This window comes from Vigna angularis, chromosome 4 (assembly GCF_016808095.1).
Source record: "Vigna angularis cultivar LongXiaoDou No.4 chromosome 4, ASM1680809v1, whole genome shotgun sequence".
NCBI classification, from domain to species: Eukaryota; Viridiplantae; Streptophyta; class Magnoliopsida; order Fabales; family Fabaceae; genus Vigna; species Vigna angularis.
The window spans coordinates 29,038,346-29,051,760 of record NC_068973.1 but is presented as its reverse complement, the minus strand read 5'-3'; the positions used below and the strand labels follow the sequence as shown (position 1 = coordinate 29,051,760).

At 31.7% G+C, this 13,415-nt stretch overlaps 1 long non-coding RNA gene across 1 annotated transcript; it reads right to left on the bottom strand.

Annotated features, from left to right (window-relative positions):
* Nucleotides 1–8,317: 8,317 nt before the first annotated feature.
* On the bottom strand, nucleotides 8,318–11,510 carry LOC128196298 (uncharacterized). The gene is made up of 3 exons (XR_008248431.1): nucleotides 10,413–11,510; nucleotides 10,242–10,327; nucleotides 8,318–8,779 (listed from the first exon to the last, which is right to left on the bottom strand). It is a non-coding gene; the product is annotated as an uncharacterized LOC128196298 (long non-coding RNA).
* Nucleotides 11,511–13,415: the final 1,905 nt, after the last annotated feature.

Below are 13,415 nucleotides of genomic sequence, written 5' to 3'. Positions count from 1 at the left end.
CTGATTTCTTCTGCTTGATATAAAAATTTATTTTTCAAACTTCTATTTTCTTCAGATAAATTTGTAAATTCAGTTTTCAAATTATCATTTATTTTAGAGAAATTTTCAGAAGTAAACTTCAAATTTTCATTTTCTTCAAGAATATTTTCAAAATTTAATTTTAACTCTTTGAAATCCTTTTTCAATTTCTTATGAGCTATATCTAATTTTTCGGATTCTACTAATAAAGCAGCATAAGTATCATGCAATTCATCTTCACTATCATATTGATTAGAATTATCTGAATCGTTAAATGTACTTACTTGGCTTCCAGCAGTGTCGTCATCCGCCATTAGACATATGTTTGCTTCTTCATCAGAATTGCTCGAGTCAGAAATTGATTCGTTGTCATCGTCCCATGCGATGTATGCTCTCTTTTTCTTGAAGAATTTCTTTTCTTTCTTTTCTTCACCCTTCTTTTGATTTGGGAGTCTGCTTTTAAATGTCCCTTTTCTCCGCAACCATAACATCTATAGTTTGAGGAAGATCCTTGATTTTCTCTCTTTTCGTTTCTGAATCTCCCTTTGCCTTTTGACTTCATGAACCTGTTGAACCTCTTGACTAGTAGACTCAAATTTTCGTCTTCTTCTGAGTCTTCATCTTCCATTTTGCTTTTGCTCTTTTCTACCTCAGATTTGAAGGCTAGAGTCTTTTTCTTAGTTTTTGCTTCTTCTTCATCTAGTCTTCCGAGGTCAAGTTCATGCTCTCTCAACTTTCCAAATAATGCAGCCATGGTCATTGTGTTGAGATTTTGTGACTCAAAAATTGCAGTCACTTTTGGTTGCCAAGACCTGTCTAAAGATTTCAAAATTTTTATATTAAGCTCATCAGTATCGAAAGACTTACCTAGTCCAATAAGATGGTTTACGATGTTGGTGAAGCGTTTCTGAACATCTACTATTGTTTCCCCTTGCTTCATCCTGAACATCTCGTATTCCTGGATTAAGGTATTCTTTCTAGCTCTCTTAACATCATCTGTACCTTCGTGGGTTACTCTAAGTTCTTCCCACATTTCTTGTGCAGTTTTACAAACAGAAATCCTGTAAAACTCGTCAACAGTTAAAACAGATGAAATAATATTATGAGCTTTTACATCATTACCAAATTTTTTCTTATCTTCAGCAGTCCATTGGTCACGGGGCTTTGGTTCCTGCATATTGTTAGTTGGAACAAAAGGACCAAATGCAACAACATCCCAAATATCTATATCAATAGATTCCATAAAAATTTGCATTCTGACCTTCCAAAATGCGTAATTTTCACCTGTGAATAGTGGTGGTCTATTGATAGAAGGACCCTCTACGAATGTTTGATACGATCCCGCCATTTGAATGACTATCAAAGCAAGCTCTGATACCAATTGTCAGAATCGTCTGCAGCGGAATGGTTAGCGTGGAACAACAAACCAAGAGGGGGGGGTGAATTGGTTCTTACTAAAAACGTGTGCCTTAAAAATTTCTACTCAATTAAACTTACTTAGTAATTAATAATAACAATAAAATAGAGTAAGGTTGAGAGAAATTTGCACAGATGATTTTATCCTGGTTCGGATCTTACCAATCCTACGTCTAGTCGCTTATCTCAAAACAAGATAAACAATTCACTAATCACAAAACAGTTACAAACTACAATCACACAGATACAATTTGTAAAAGTTTAGAAAACACCTCTCTTGATGCCACAAGAGATGAACCAACACCTCCTTTGAATCTTCACAAAGGATGAAACACTTCCTCCGAATACTTCACGAAGGATGAACACCTCCTCCGAATACTTCACGAAGGATGATTCTCTTCCGAACACCTCCTTATTTCCTTAATCTGTGTCTATAAAGGAGTTGATGTTACGGGCGAAAAATTTGTCCACGTCTTACCATCTCATCAAATTGAGGAATCGGCACTGCATCAAATGGGTTTTATTCGACAAGGCAACATGTTTGTCCGTGCTGAAGGTGATAATGCACAAGACCAAGGATGAACCAGCTATTCCTCTATCACCGTAGCAGTATTTCACCAACTCTACAGACAGAGTTTCCTTAGCTGAGCAAGAGCACACAATTCTCAAGAGTTTCTGAGTATTTGAGCACAAGGGAAGAGTTTCTGTTATGATCTTGAGAGGAAATGAGAGTCTATTTATACACTCATCCAAAGGCTCTTCCATTTTTCGTTTTCAGCCTTTCTCACTGTGTTAATCGATTAACTTAAGTGGTTAATCGATTAACGCACCAACGGATAGTCCAACGGCTCTAAAAACGGCTAGTTTTTCAAACGGTCACTTTGTTAATCGATTAACAGCCCATGCTAATCGATTAGCGCTAATCGATTAACAGCCCTTGTTAATCGATTAGCATGTAGTGTTGTGCTTCTCCATTCGTCTCTGGAATAATCGATTACTGACCTCTGTTAATCGATTAGCACTGCACAGTTTTTGCTTCTTGGTACATTTTTACATCACTTTTGAATGCAAACATAAAACCACTATTTTCCTATGTTCATACAGTTATTACAAAAGTTATAAGTCTTCAAAAATCATTCTTCATGAGTCTTGGTTGTTCTTGTCTTGATTTGGACATCATCAAAACTTCATCTTCATCATTTTGCTAACACCTCTCACCCTCCTTATCGATTCCTGATGTTTTATTTGTTCCTACATTAAACTGTAATCTTATCTCCGTCAGCGAGTTAACCAAATCACATTCTTGTGTTGCTTTGTTTTACCCAACCCATTGTCTTTTTCAGAACATTCATTCCAAGGAGAAGATTGCTAGTGGTAGAGAGAGTGAAGGACTGTATTATCTTGAAAATGTCTCACAATCAAACCATAAAAAAGGATTGTCTTGTCTTGCGAATGATCACATACAAGATAAAAACAAAGAAGAAATTTGGTTGTGGCATAGACGGTTGGGACATCCCTCTTTTGGTTATTTAAAAAAATTATTTCCATCACTATTTCATAAATGCAATATATCTGATTTTTTTGTGAAACTTGTGTTTTGGCAAAAAATCATCGTGTTGTGTTTCCTTTAAGCAATAACAAAACTGATTTTCCTTTTTCATTAATTTACACAGATGTTTGGGGCCCTGCCCCACAATCTACACATAATGAAAAAAATGGTTTATCAGTTTTGTTGATGATTGTACTCGGATAACCTGGGTATATTTGCTTAAATATAAAAGTGATGTGTGTGATGTGGTTCATTCCTTCTATCATCTGATTGTTACATAATTTAACACATCTATTAAGGTCATTCGATCAGACAATGGAGGAGAATATTTTAAGACTGAATTAATAGAGTTCATGAACTCTAAAGGCATCTTGCATCAAACTACATGTCCTTATTCACCACAACAAAATAGAGTGGCTGAGAGGAAAAATAGACATATATTAGAGGTGACAAGATCACTTTTGATAGATGGTAATGTCCCATATAATTTATGGGGTGAGGCTGTGAGCTCTGCTGTTTATTTAATTAATCGAACCCCTTCTAGTGTGCTTAACTTTCAAAGGCCTTTTGATGTGTTGTCTGATCATTGTATCCTTCCTCCCATAGTTTATTTACCACCTCATATATTTGGATGTGTTATATATGTTCACTTACACCTACATCAACGTACAAAGCTTGAAGAACGAGCAATCAAATGTGTTTTTGTTGGGTATGGATCAACTCAAAAAGGTTATTGTGCTTACCATCCACCATAAAAGAAATTTTATATTTCTATGGATGTGACATTTAATGAGCATGATTTTTTTTATGTTGATTCTCCACTTCAGGGAGGCAATGAAAGTGAAATGCATAATCATGATGTTGGTATGTTTGATTGTGAAGATAAATTATCGTGTGAGGATCATTCTGCAGGAAGTGAGTCAATCCTAAATATGGACCCTTTTTTTCTGGATAATACAGTGTCTTCTGATCATAATCAATTGGCTTAATCTTCTCCACAAGTTCAACTTGACTCTTTAGAGGGACCTTCTGATCCTATCTCTGATAATACTAATTTAGATGAAATTGATCATGGAATCTGCTTGAGACCACCATCAAACCAAACACTGAGTCTACTACTGTTCAATATATTCTTCCACCTCTTCCTAACTGTGGTCAACCTCTAGTTAAATATGAACCAGACCTCCAAGCCAAAGTTAAATATCACATTAGTAAATATGTGTCATCTTACAGGTTATCTCAGTCATATGCATCATTTGTATCTCAATTATCTTCAATTTCTATTCCTAGTAATATACAGGAAGCTTTGGCAGATCCTAGATGGATCGAAGCAATGGTTGAGGAGATGACAGCTTTAGAAGAAAACAAAACTTGAGATCTTGTGTCCTTACCAACAGGGAAGAAAACTGTGGGCTGCAAATGGGTCTTTACAATTAAGCATAAGACTGATGGAACTATTGAGAGGTATAAAGCACGACTTGTGGCTAAAGGTTACACTCAGTCTTATGATGTAGATTACCAAGAGACGTTCGCACCGGTAGCCAAGTTCAATACTATGAGCATACTTTTGTCGCTAGCTGCAAACCAAGATTGGCCTCTTCTACAATTTGATGTGAAAAATGCTTTCCTACACGGAGAAATTTCAGAAGAAATTTATATAGATTCTCCACCAAGCATGACTGATTCAATTGGAATGAAGGTTTGCAAATTAAAGAAGGCTTTATATGGATTAAAACAATCCCCAAGAGCATGGTTTGGAAGGTTTACCAAGTCTATGAAGGCTTTTGGCTATAGAGCAAGTAACTTTGATCACACCTTATTTTTTAAGAGAAGAAAAGGAAAAATTACAGCTTTGATTATATATGTAGATGACATGATTGTTACAGGAAATGACCAAGATGAGATTTCTAGTTTACAACAATACATTGCATTTGAATTTGAGATGAAACAACTTGAAAACCTCAAATATTTTTTGGGTATTGAAGTAGATAGATCAAAACATGGTATTTTTCTATGCCAAAGAAAATATACTATTGATTTACTATCGGAAACTAGGCTGCTTGGGAGTAAACCAGCTGATACACCAATTGAACAAAATCATAAACTCTTTCAATGCTCAAATTCAACAAGCATAGACAGAGGAAGATACCAAAGGTTGGTAGGAAAATTAATTTATTTGTGTCATACACGTCCTGATATCACATCTGCAGTGAATGTTGTTAGTCAATTTATGTATGACCCACGAAAGCTTCATATGGATGTTGTTGAAAGGATTTTGAGATATTTGAAGTCTGCTCCTGGAAAAGGAATTTTGTTCTCAAATCATGAAAACTTAAAGGTAGAAGGGTACACTGATGCAGATTGGACAGGTTCAAAAGATGATAGAAGATCTACCTCTCGATACTTTACTTTTGTAGGAAGAAATCTTGTAACTTGGAGGAGTAAAAAACAACCTGTAGTAGCAAGATCTAGTGTTGAAGCAGAATTCAGAGGCATGGTACTAGGTGTATGTGAACTTTTGTGGATTAAAAATGTGCTATCAGATTTGGGCTTTAAACAAAATGAAGTTATGAGTTTGTACTGTGACAATACTTTGGCTATAGCAATTGCTCACAATCCTGTGCAACATGATAGAACAAAGCATGTGGAGATTGATAGACATTTCATCAAAGAGAAGCTTGAAGCTGGAATAATTTCATTTCCTTTTGTAAGATCAGAATTGCAGTTGGCTGATGTTCTCACCAAAGGATTGTCAAGAAGATTGTTTAATGAGTCTCTATTCAAGTTGGGAATGTGTGATATCTATGCACCAACTTCAGTGGGGGTGTTAAGATATGTCAAATATTCTATTAAAGGATATTAGGCAATCAAATATTGTGTTAGTTATAATTTAGATATTATTATAATTTGTACAGATTTGTGCACCTGTCATTCCTTTAATAAATGAAAAATTATAGGATCCTTGAATATATATATATATATATATATATATATATATATATATATATATATATATATATGATACTCTACTCTTTGAAATAATATATCAAAATTATTTTTTAAACTTTTTATTAGTTTGGTAAGGTTGCAAACAATGTGTAAGGAAAAGAAATCTCATCATTGTACAATGATTTTATTGTCAACACTAAATGGATTTAGATAGAAACCTTTTAAACTTGAGATATTTGGCAATCAACAAATGATTATGATGGTTATATTAGGGAACAATGGACTGCATACATAGTAGTTGTGTGTGGTTTCACCATTATAAAAGATATTAAACATGATTTAAAGGTTTTTAATAGAGAAATTTTTAAAAGTGTTAAATCAAGGAAAAAGAATATTATTAGTAAGACGAGTAATCTAAACAAGTTAAATGAAACAAAGTTGACAAAATTAAAGAATACTTTTAAAATTATAAACAAATATTTAAGTTTAAAAATATTTCAAACTTTGTCTAAATTCTTATGAAAATTATTTTTTATACACATTATAATACATCATTTGATCAAAATTATATAGAGAAAAAAAAGATTAAACTAATAATCATTCGAATTTAGATATATATCTTTCTTCTTTTAAATTTCAATATATATTGGATGGTGATAAACAAAATTAGTGACACGAACATTAAATTATTATATTATAGTAAATTAAACATCTTTGTACAATTGTGGTGGTAAAATTACACTTATGAGAATAAATTAGAAAAATAAAAGTACTTATGTAAAAATTATCAAAACAATATTCTAAAAAGTAAAAATAGACAACAAATAATAATATTAAAAAGAAGTAAGAATGATGAGGCCGATTGGTTAAGACCGAATAGTTGAGACTGAATGACTGACTTAAATATCAAGACTAAAAAGTTAACAAAAAAATCAAGACCAAGATATTAAGACCGAATGACCGACCAAAAGGTTGATATGTTGCTTGATGATGTCTTCCACAACTTTTTAATGGTTGAGTACTATTAATTCTTGGACAACATTGTCCTACGCTGCTCCTGTCTCTTGACCTTTCGGTCTTTAAAGTGTATTGTTCGTCCAAGACTTTTCAAATGTTACCTATAGAAGATACTCTAATGTTAAGGTCAGTGAGTAACCGATAAAAAAGGTATTAAATGCAGTGATGCATGTGTGTACAATCATATCTTAGATCTTTATTTATTCTAGACGTTATGAGCTTTTACCTTTTTGCTAACTTAATTACAATCCAATCATATCTTAATAATTAGTTGATTTACTTGTGATTATCATTGATTAAGTGTTAATTTGACTTTTATTTTACAACCAGTCGACTAGGATGATCGATCAATTGGTGGTGACTGATCTAAGGTGATCGACTCAAGGAAAATCAACCCAAAAATCATCGGTCCAAAGATAATCAAGGGTAATCAATCGAAAGTGATTGGTCCAAGTGATCGATCCAAAAATGATCTGTTTGGTCGATTTGTTAATCAGCCTAACTTATTGAAAACAAATATATATAACATATCCAATTATATTTTGAATTCCATCCCTTACACATAGAACTAGCCATCCAAAAATATTTCACATGCCAAGTGCTTTGAACTCTTACGTCAACTAGACACATACACTATTTAGTATGAACTATGTGTAAGTACACCCACCTTGACTCATGCAGCAGAACCGATCCCAAACTAATAAAGAAGACATAAGCCTATTTATAATTCCTGGACTCCCACCAGTGATGTTTTCAATTTTGTATCACAACGCTGTTTTAGCACTGTATATATGCAGAAAATTCCTTCTGCTGCCTAATCCAGCTTTCTCCTTTGCTTTTGTGCTAGTTATAATTCTTTGAACTTGTAAATCCTGATTTCATTCTTACAACCTCTAAGAAATCTTTTTACGAATTAAATTTTGTTTTCTGATGGTTTTCAGCAAGAATTTTGCTGTTTTTTCTTTTGTTTCCACGCTGTTCTTTTAATAAATTATACTTTATTTGTTAAATTAAAAATCTTATTGAGTTGATTAAATCTATAAATTCTTTATAAATTTATAAATTATTTAATACATCAGTGAATTATATATATATATATATATATATATATATATATATATATATATATATATATATATATATATAAGATTCCATCTTTGAGTTTAGAGCTCACAAGGTAAGGAAAGCATAGGAGGGCTATATACATAAAACAAGCAACAACAATTTCAGAAAACCTAACTTCTGGTAATACGATTCTATTTTAAAAGAAGTAAACTCCACTGGAAGGAGGAAATAAGAGGAATATAAAAAACTCAACTTGCATATCAAATCAATGTTTACCTATATATTTGCACACACATTTTCCTTCTCTATATATGTATGTAATCGTAAGTTATATCCCTTTAATATTTTGTAAACAGCTTCTTCATTTGTTTCTAATATCCAAGTCACAATGTCCTAATTCCTAAAACCAATATAGAGTTTGTTTCAATTCAAAGATAGAACCAACCTCTGTTAAGATCTGATTCAATGGCAAGGATGGTTTCCATCAGTTCAACTCTAAAGGCAAACGCATTACCAGTAAAATGAAGCCTCCTATGTATTCGCCACTGTTACGACGGTAAATGGCAGCAGAAGCAAAAAGGTCCAGGTGCTCCTCTTGCATCAATCAACGTTACATTTAGTCATCCCTACTAGTGGTTGTCTCTAGTTAAAATTTGTGACCTTGTGTTCATGGGATGGATGTTGATGTTGAAATGCTTTAAGATAGTAAATTCTCGTATGTTGTTTCCCATAATCCCCTAGGATATATTACCTGCCAAAGAGCAACTAGTTTCCGTAGTAGTCAGAGCATAGTCAAACAAAATTATCATGTCTAACACTGTTGCCCATCTTCCTAATCATCCACATAATGTTTATGCATGTTACCCTCCTTAAATCTTAGTTGTGAGTTGCATTATACTAGCATGAATTTGGTAACATTCTCCATAGTACAAATAAAGTTAGAGAAACGTCTTAACCCGTTAGTATTTTGAAATTTTTAAAGGAATAGTTGATGTGATATATAAAATATGAGATAGTACAATGTGAAAGTAACAGTTGAAAGAAATGTATTTTGGTTCTTTGTGGTAAAAGAAATGTATTTTGGTTCTTTGTGGTAGACGTTGACTTACATTAAATTAAATAGTAGAGTATATAGATATTTATAAACATATAGATTATTTTAGAAAATGTTAGTCATAATTTATCTGAAATGTTTCATATTTTTATAGATCCATAGATTTTTTTTCTCATTTTATATAGTCCCACCCAAATCCTGTTCCAACTCCTTTCACATGGGACTTTTGGGGCTAGGTCTTTAAAAAAAATCCTAATTGAATGGGTTAAAAGAATATGATCTACTTTTAGAGGGGTCAAGATCAACCTCTCGATCATGGATAGGGATGACAAAAATATTCGTGTCCACGGTACTTGCAGATAAATTCGCGATTAATAGTTATTATCTGTTGGTAGAGAGTATTTTAATACCCGCTTATAAACTGATCAGGTGCAGATGTCATACTACCCGTATCGGGTTGTTAGGTCTATCTAGGGATACTTCAAGCAAGAAATACATTGAAGAGTTGTACTGGACTAGCCGAAAATCAAAATTTATCAGAAGCTTGATCTAAAATTCCTGAAAAATTAGCTTTTTATGATTACAGCGGAAATAATCTAGCAAAAGGGGGTTATTTAGAGCGGGTTCCATGGACAATGGAGATGGAATAGATGTTCACTAGGAAGATACAACAATGGGTTAATGAGTCTTTCATCTTTGTATAATGTTCTACTTTCTCATTTCTATCCAATGTAGAACTTAAACTCATACTTGGATTCCCAACACGGTATCCATTATTCGCAAAATATTCAAAATAAAAATTTAATCTATATTTTACTAAGTTAAATTTAATTGAAACTAAAATTAATGTATATTTTATTAAATTATTTTAAATTTATATTTATATTTATTTTATATTATATTATATTTTTTATATAATGTTTTTGTAATTTTATTTTAAAAATTTATAAAATATCCTGTTTAAAAATATCAATTTTAAAATACTCACAAATATTTTTTTAAATAATAAATAGATTTTTTTATTATAATACGAGAAGATATTACTCCGACTGGATGAGTTGTTATTCTTAGTTATAGGCCTAAACGACACCTTTACCCAGAACAACCAGTAAGTCAGTGGTTAAAATCAAATTGAAATCTTAGAAAAAAAAAGTGTAGAAATTAAGTGCCAACCTTGATAAAATGCTCATACTTCTTGTTCCGGAGCCCAAACACATCATGATGAAGATTCTTAAGCCACCCTTCTCCTTTCTCACCACCTTAATTAGAATGACACTCAAAATCAAAACATAATCCCATGATTTCACTCAACAATAATGCCACAGGAGCCAATCTCAAACTCACCTCCGTAAACCATTTATAGAACCTTGTCTCATCATCAGTAGAACTTTGAAACTGAGAATAGTAAACTGAGGTCACCTGAAAAAACTGAAAATTGTGACATTGTAACAACAATCAGTGTAGTGTTCTGCTTACATCCTTGTTACTGATGCAAGCAAATTGGATTGAAAAAATTGACCCCAAGTACTTATTTTCTCCAATTCGTCATCTAAAAAGATTGAACTAAGTTCCAGACTAGATCACTAACCCTTAAAAGAAAATAAGAACCTATATAGCTAAGTATATAGCTAAATAACTCAACATGTCTTTAGATTAGGCTATCAAGACTTTATTAACAAAGACCATATATATGTACGGATATGTATATATAGCTACTAACTAATACCATTTTATGAACAAAAATTATTGTCTTTTGGTAACAGACCAAACACTTTAAAATTCTTTATCAACTAAAAATACCAAAACCCTTTTTAGTATTAAGTGTAGAGAATATGCAAACAACTAATGTTTAGGACAGACATTATACCCTGGGAGATGTCATTAATGATCTATTTATTTCATCATACAATAGTATTAGACATTACATTCATGGATTATAACTATAAATGTCTGTCTTATCAGAAAGACTCTTTAATTATTGCTTCACTCGGATTCAATACTTTCACACATTAAACTCATAAAAAACAACTGAGAAAATTAAAATTAACACATTTTATATGGGAGCATAAAAATTATCCAATACTTGAACCATTCATTCTTAATCTACTGATCACCGGTTTACTACTAGTTGAACCTGCAACTGATAATTATGGAACAAACTTTTGAATACAAATGATGTGCAAGATGACTTGATCAATCAATTCAGGAAAACCACAATAAATCTTTTCTTAATAAAAAAAAATCTTATGTTGCAACTAGAATTATAGCACAGTCAAACAAACAAACGAAAACTGAAATTATAAACAGAAAGACAATGTCGATATAAGTGACAGAAATTATACAACCAAGACGCAAGTGACATAAGATCAGAAAAAAGAAACAAAGGCCAAGGCAATTGATTGATGTCGAGATACCAAAATCAGATATCGAATGTATTTTAAACCCCAAAACCCTATTTGAGAAACCCAAAAGCGATACCAACATTTGAAATCGATGATTTTAAACCCTAAATCCTCATTTAAAAAAAATAAAAAATCAACATCTTTGTACAATGAAGTGCAATTGAAAATTAAAAAGTGGAATTAAAAATTAAAAAAAAAAGATAGGAAACAACTACTATCTTTACCTTCTCCAACCCCAAGCATCTTTGTACTCCAGCATGTAAGAGTAATTTAATTTAGCCATGAGCTCCATTTGAAACAATAAAAGAGGGAGCTTTACTATTTTCTTTTGTCAAAACTAAGAAGGTAAGAAATATTTCCAAAGGAATGAAGGGAAATCTCTCCTGAAGTCAGTCAAACCATTATTAATAAAAAAAATTTAAATATATTTTTAATTCATTTTAAATGAAAATACTATTTTTTTTAAAATTTAAATTAATTTAATTTTTTTATTTTTAAAACATGAATTTAGTTTTTTTAATCAAATTTTTATTAAAATTTATTTAATATTTTAAATATATTTTATGGTAACATTTGACACGGCTTAACACACTTTTAAACTAAATTTATGATATTTTTAAAATTAAAAAATTAAATTAAGTCAAAATTTTGAAAATAAACTAATTTTAATTTTTTCTTAAATTTAAAAGACAAAAACATATTTAACTCTTAATAAAATTATATTTACAGAAAAATTAATTTCACAATTCAACTCATAAAAATGATATATCACATTGTGTTCATTTGTAAGCATAAAAGTATTATAATCAGTACTTTAGATGACAATGACGAGTATTGAATAGCAAAACCCTACAATATTTCATTAAATGAAACCACCGCTGGAGTTTACTGATGTTTTTCAGTCTGTTTGTGTCTTTGCACAAGTATTAATGTTACTTGTGGAATTAGCACATACCCAGATGAACAGTTTATGTAGAACAGGAATGAAGCATAACCAACTGCTACATCATAGATTTCAGCAGCGTCTTTGATCTAGGTTCTTGTCTGACATTTTATACTCTGAAACCCTGTTTGGACGTCATTTGCATGTGTAGTTTTTGTTCACATCACATAAGAAAAAAACTGATATTGCTGCACAATAGAATACAAGGAAACAAGGTCTGCTTCCTTCCAGTGAGAAGCTTCCTTTGACTGAGTTTTCCTGGTAGTAAGGCCTTATTGCTGTGTCTCAACTAAAAGAAAATTGGGTGTTCATTGCTAGACCTTCGGTGATTCAAATAAGTTATCATATTGGCTGTGTTTGTTGAATTTGGAAGAGGGACATTTTGAAAGATAGGGAACAAAAAAAGAGAGAAAGGAAAGTCTTTTATTCTTATAGAGTGTAATGTATAGGTTGGGCATGTAGTCCATGTACTTACAGACTCTTCAGGAATCAATTATTCCCTATGATTATAACAAGTGAGGCAACTTCCTTGAAACCAATACCCATGAACATATTAGTATTTTAGCACCTCACTAGCGTTCAAACTTCAGTGTTGGTAGTGTTCAAACTTGAATAACAGTTCTAACCAACATAATAGAAAATGGGGAATTATTTGTACAGTTCTAGCCAACAATACATTTATAATCAATTTTAGGTAGTTTAAAAACTTTGTACTGGAAGGTTGAAATGGGAAAATTATCCTTGTATACTTCCAAGTTGCTTCATTTGTGGACCAACTTCCATATTATAGAACTTCAATAGTTGCCGCAGTGGGCCATTTTCCATATTATAGAACTTCTACAGCTGAAATGGTATGGTGTGAGTTTTAAAGTTGTTTTTGGAAATATTATCTATATAGTTTAATAAGGCATTTGATAATAAGAATTTTTATAATTACTACAGATTTTTACTAAGGAAATAAATTCTGATATATTCAAATTTATTTATCAACAAATTTTATTA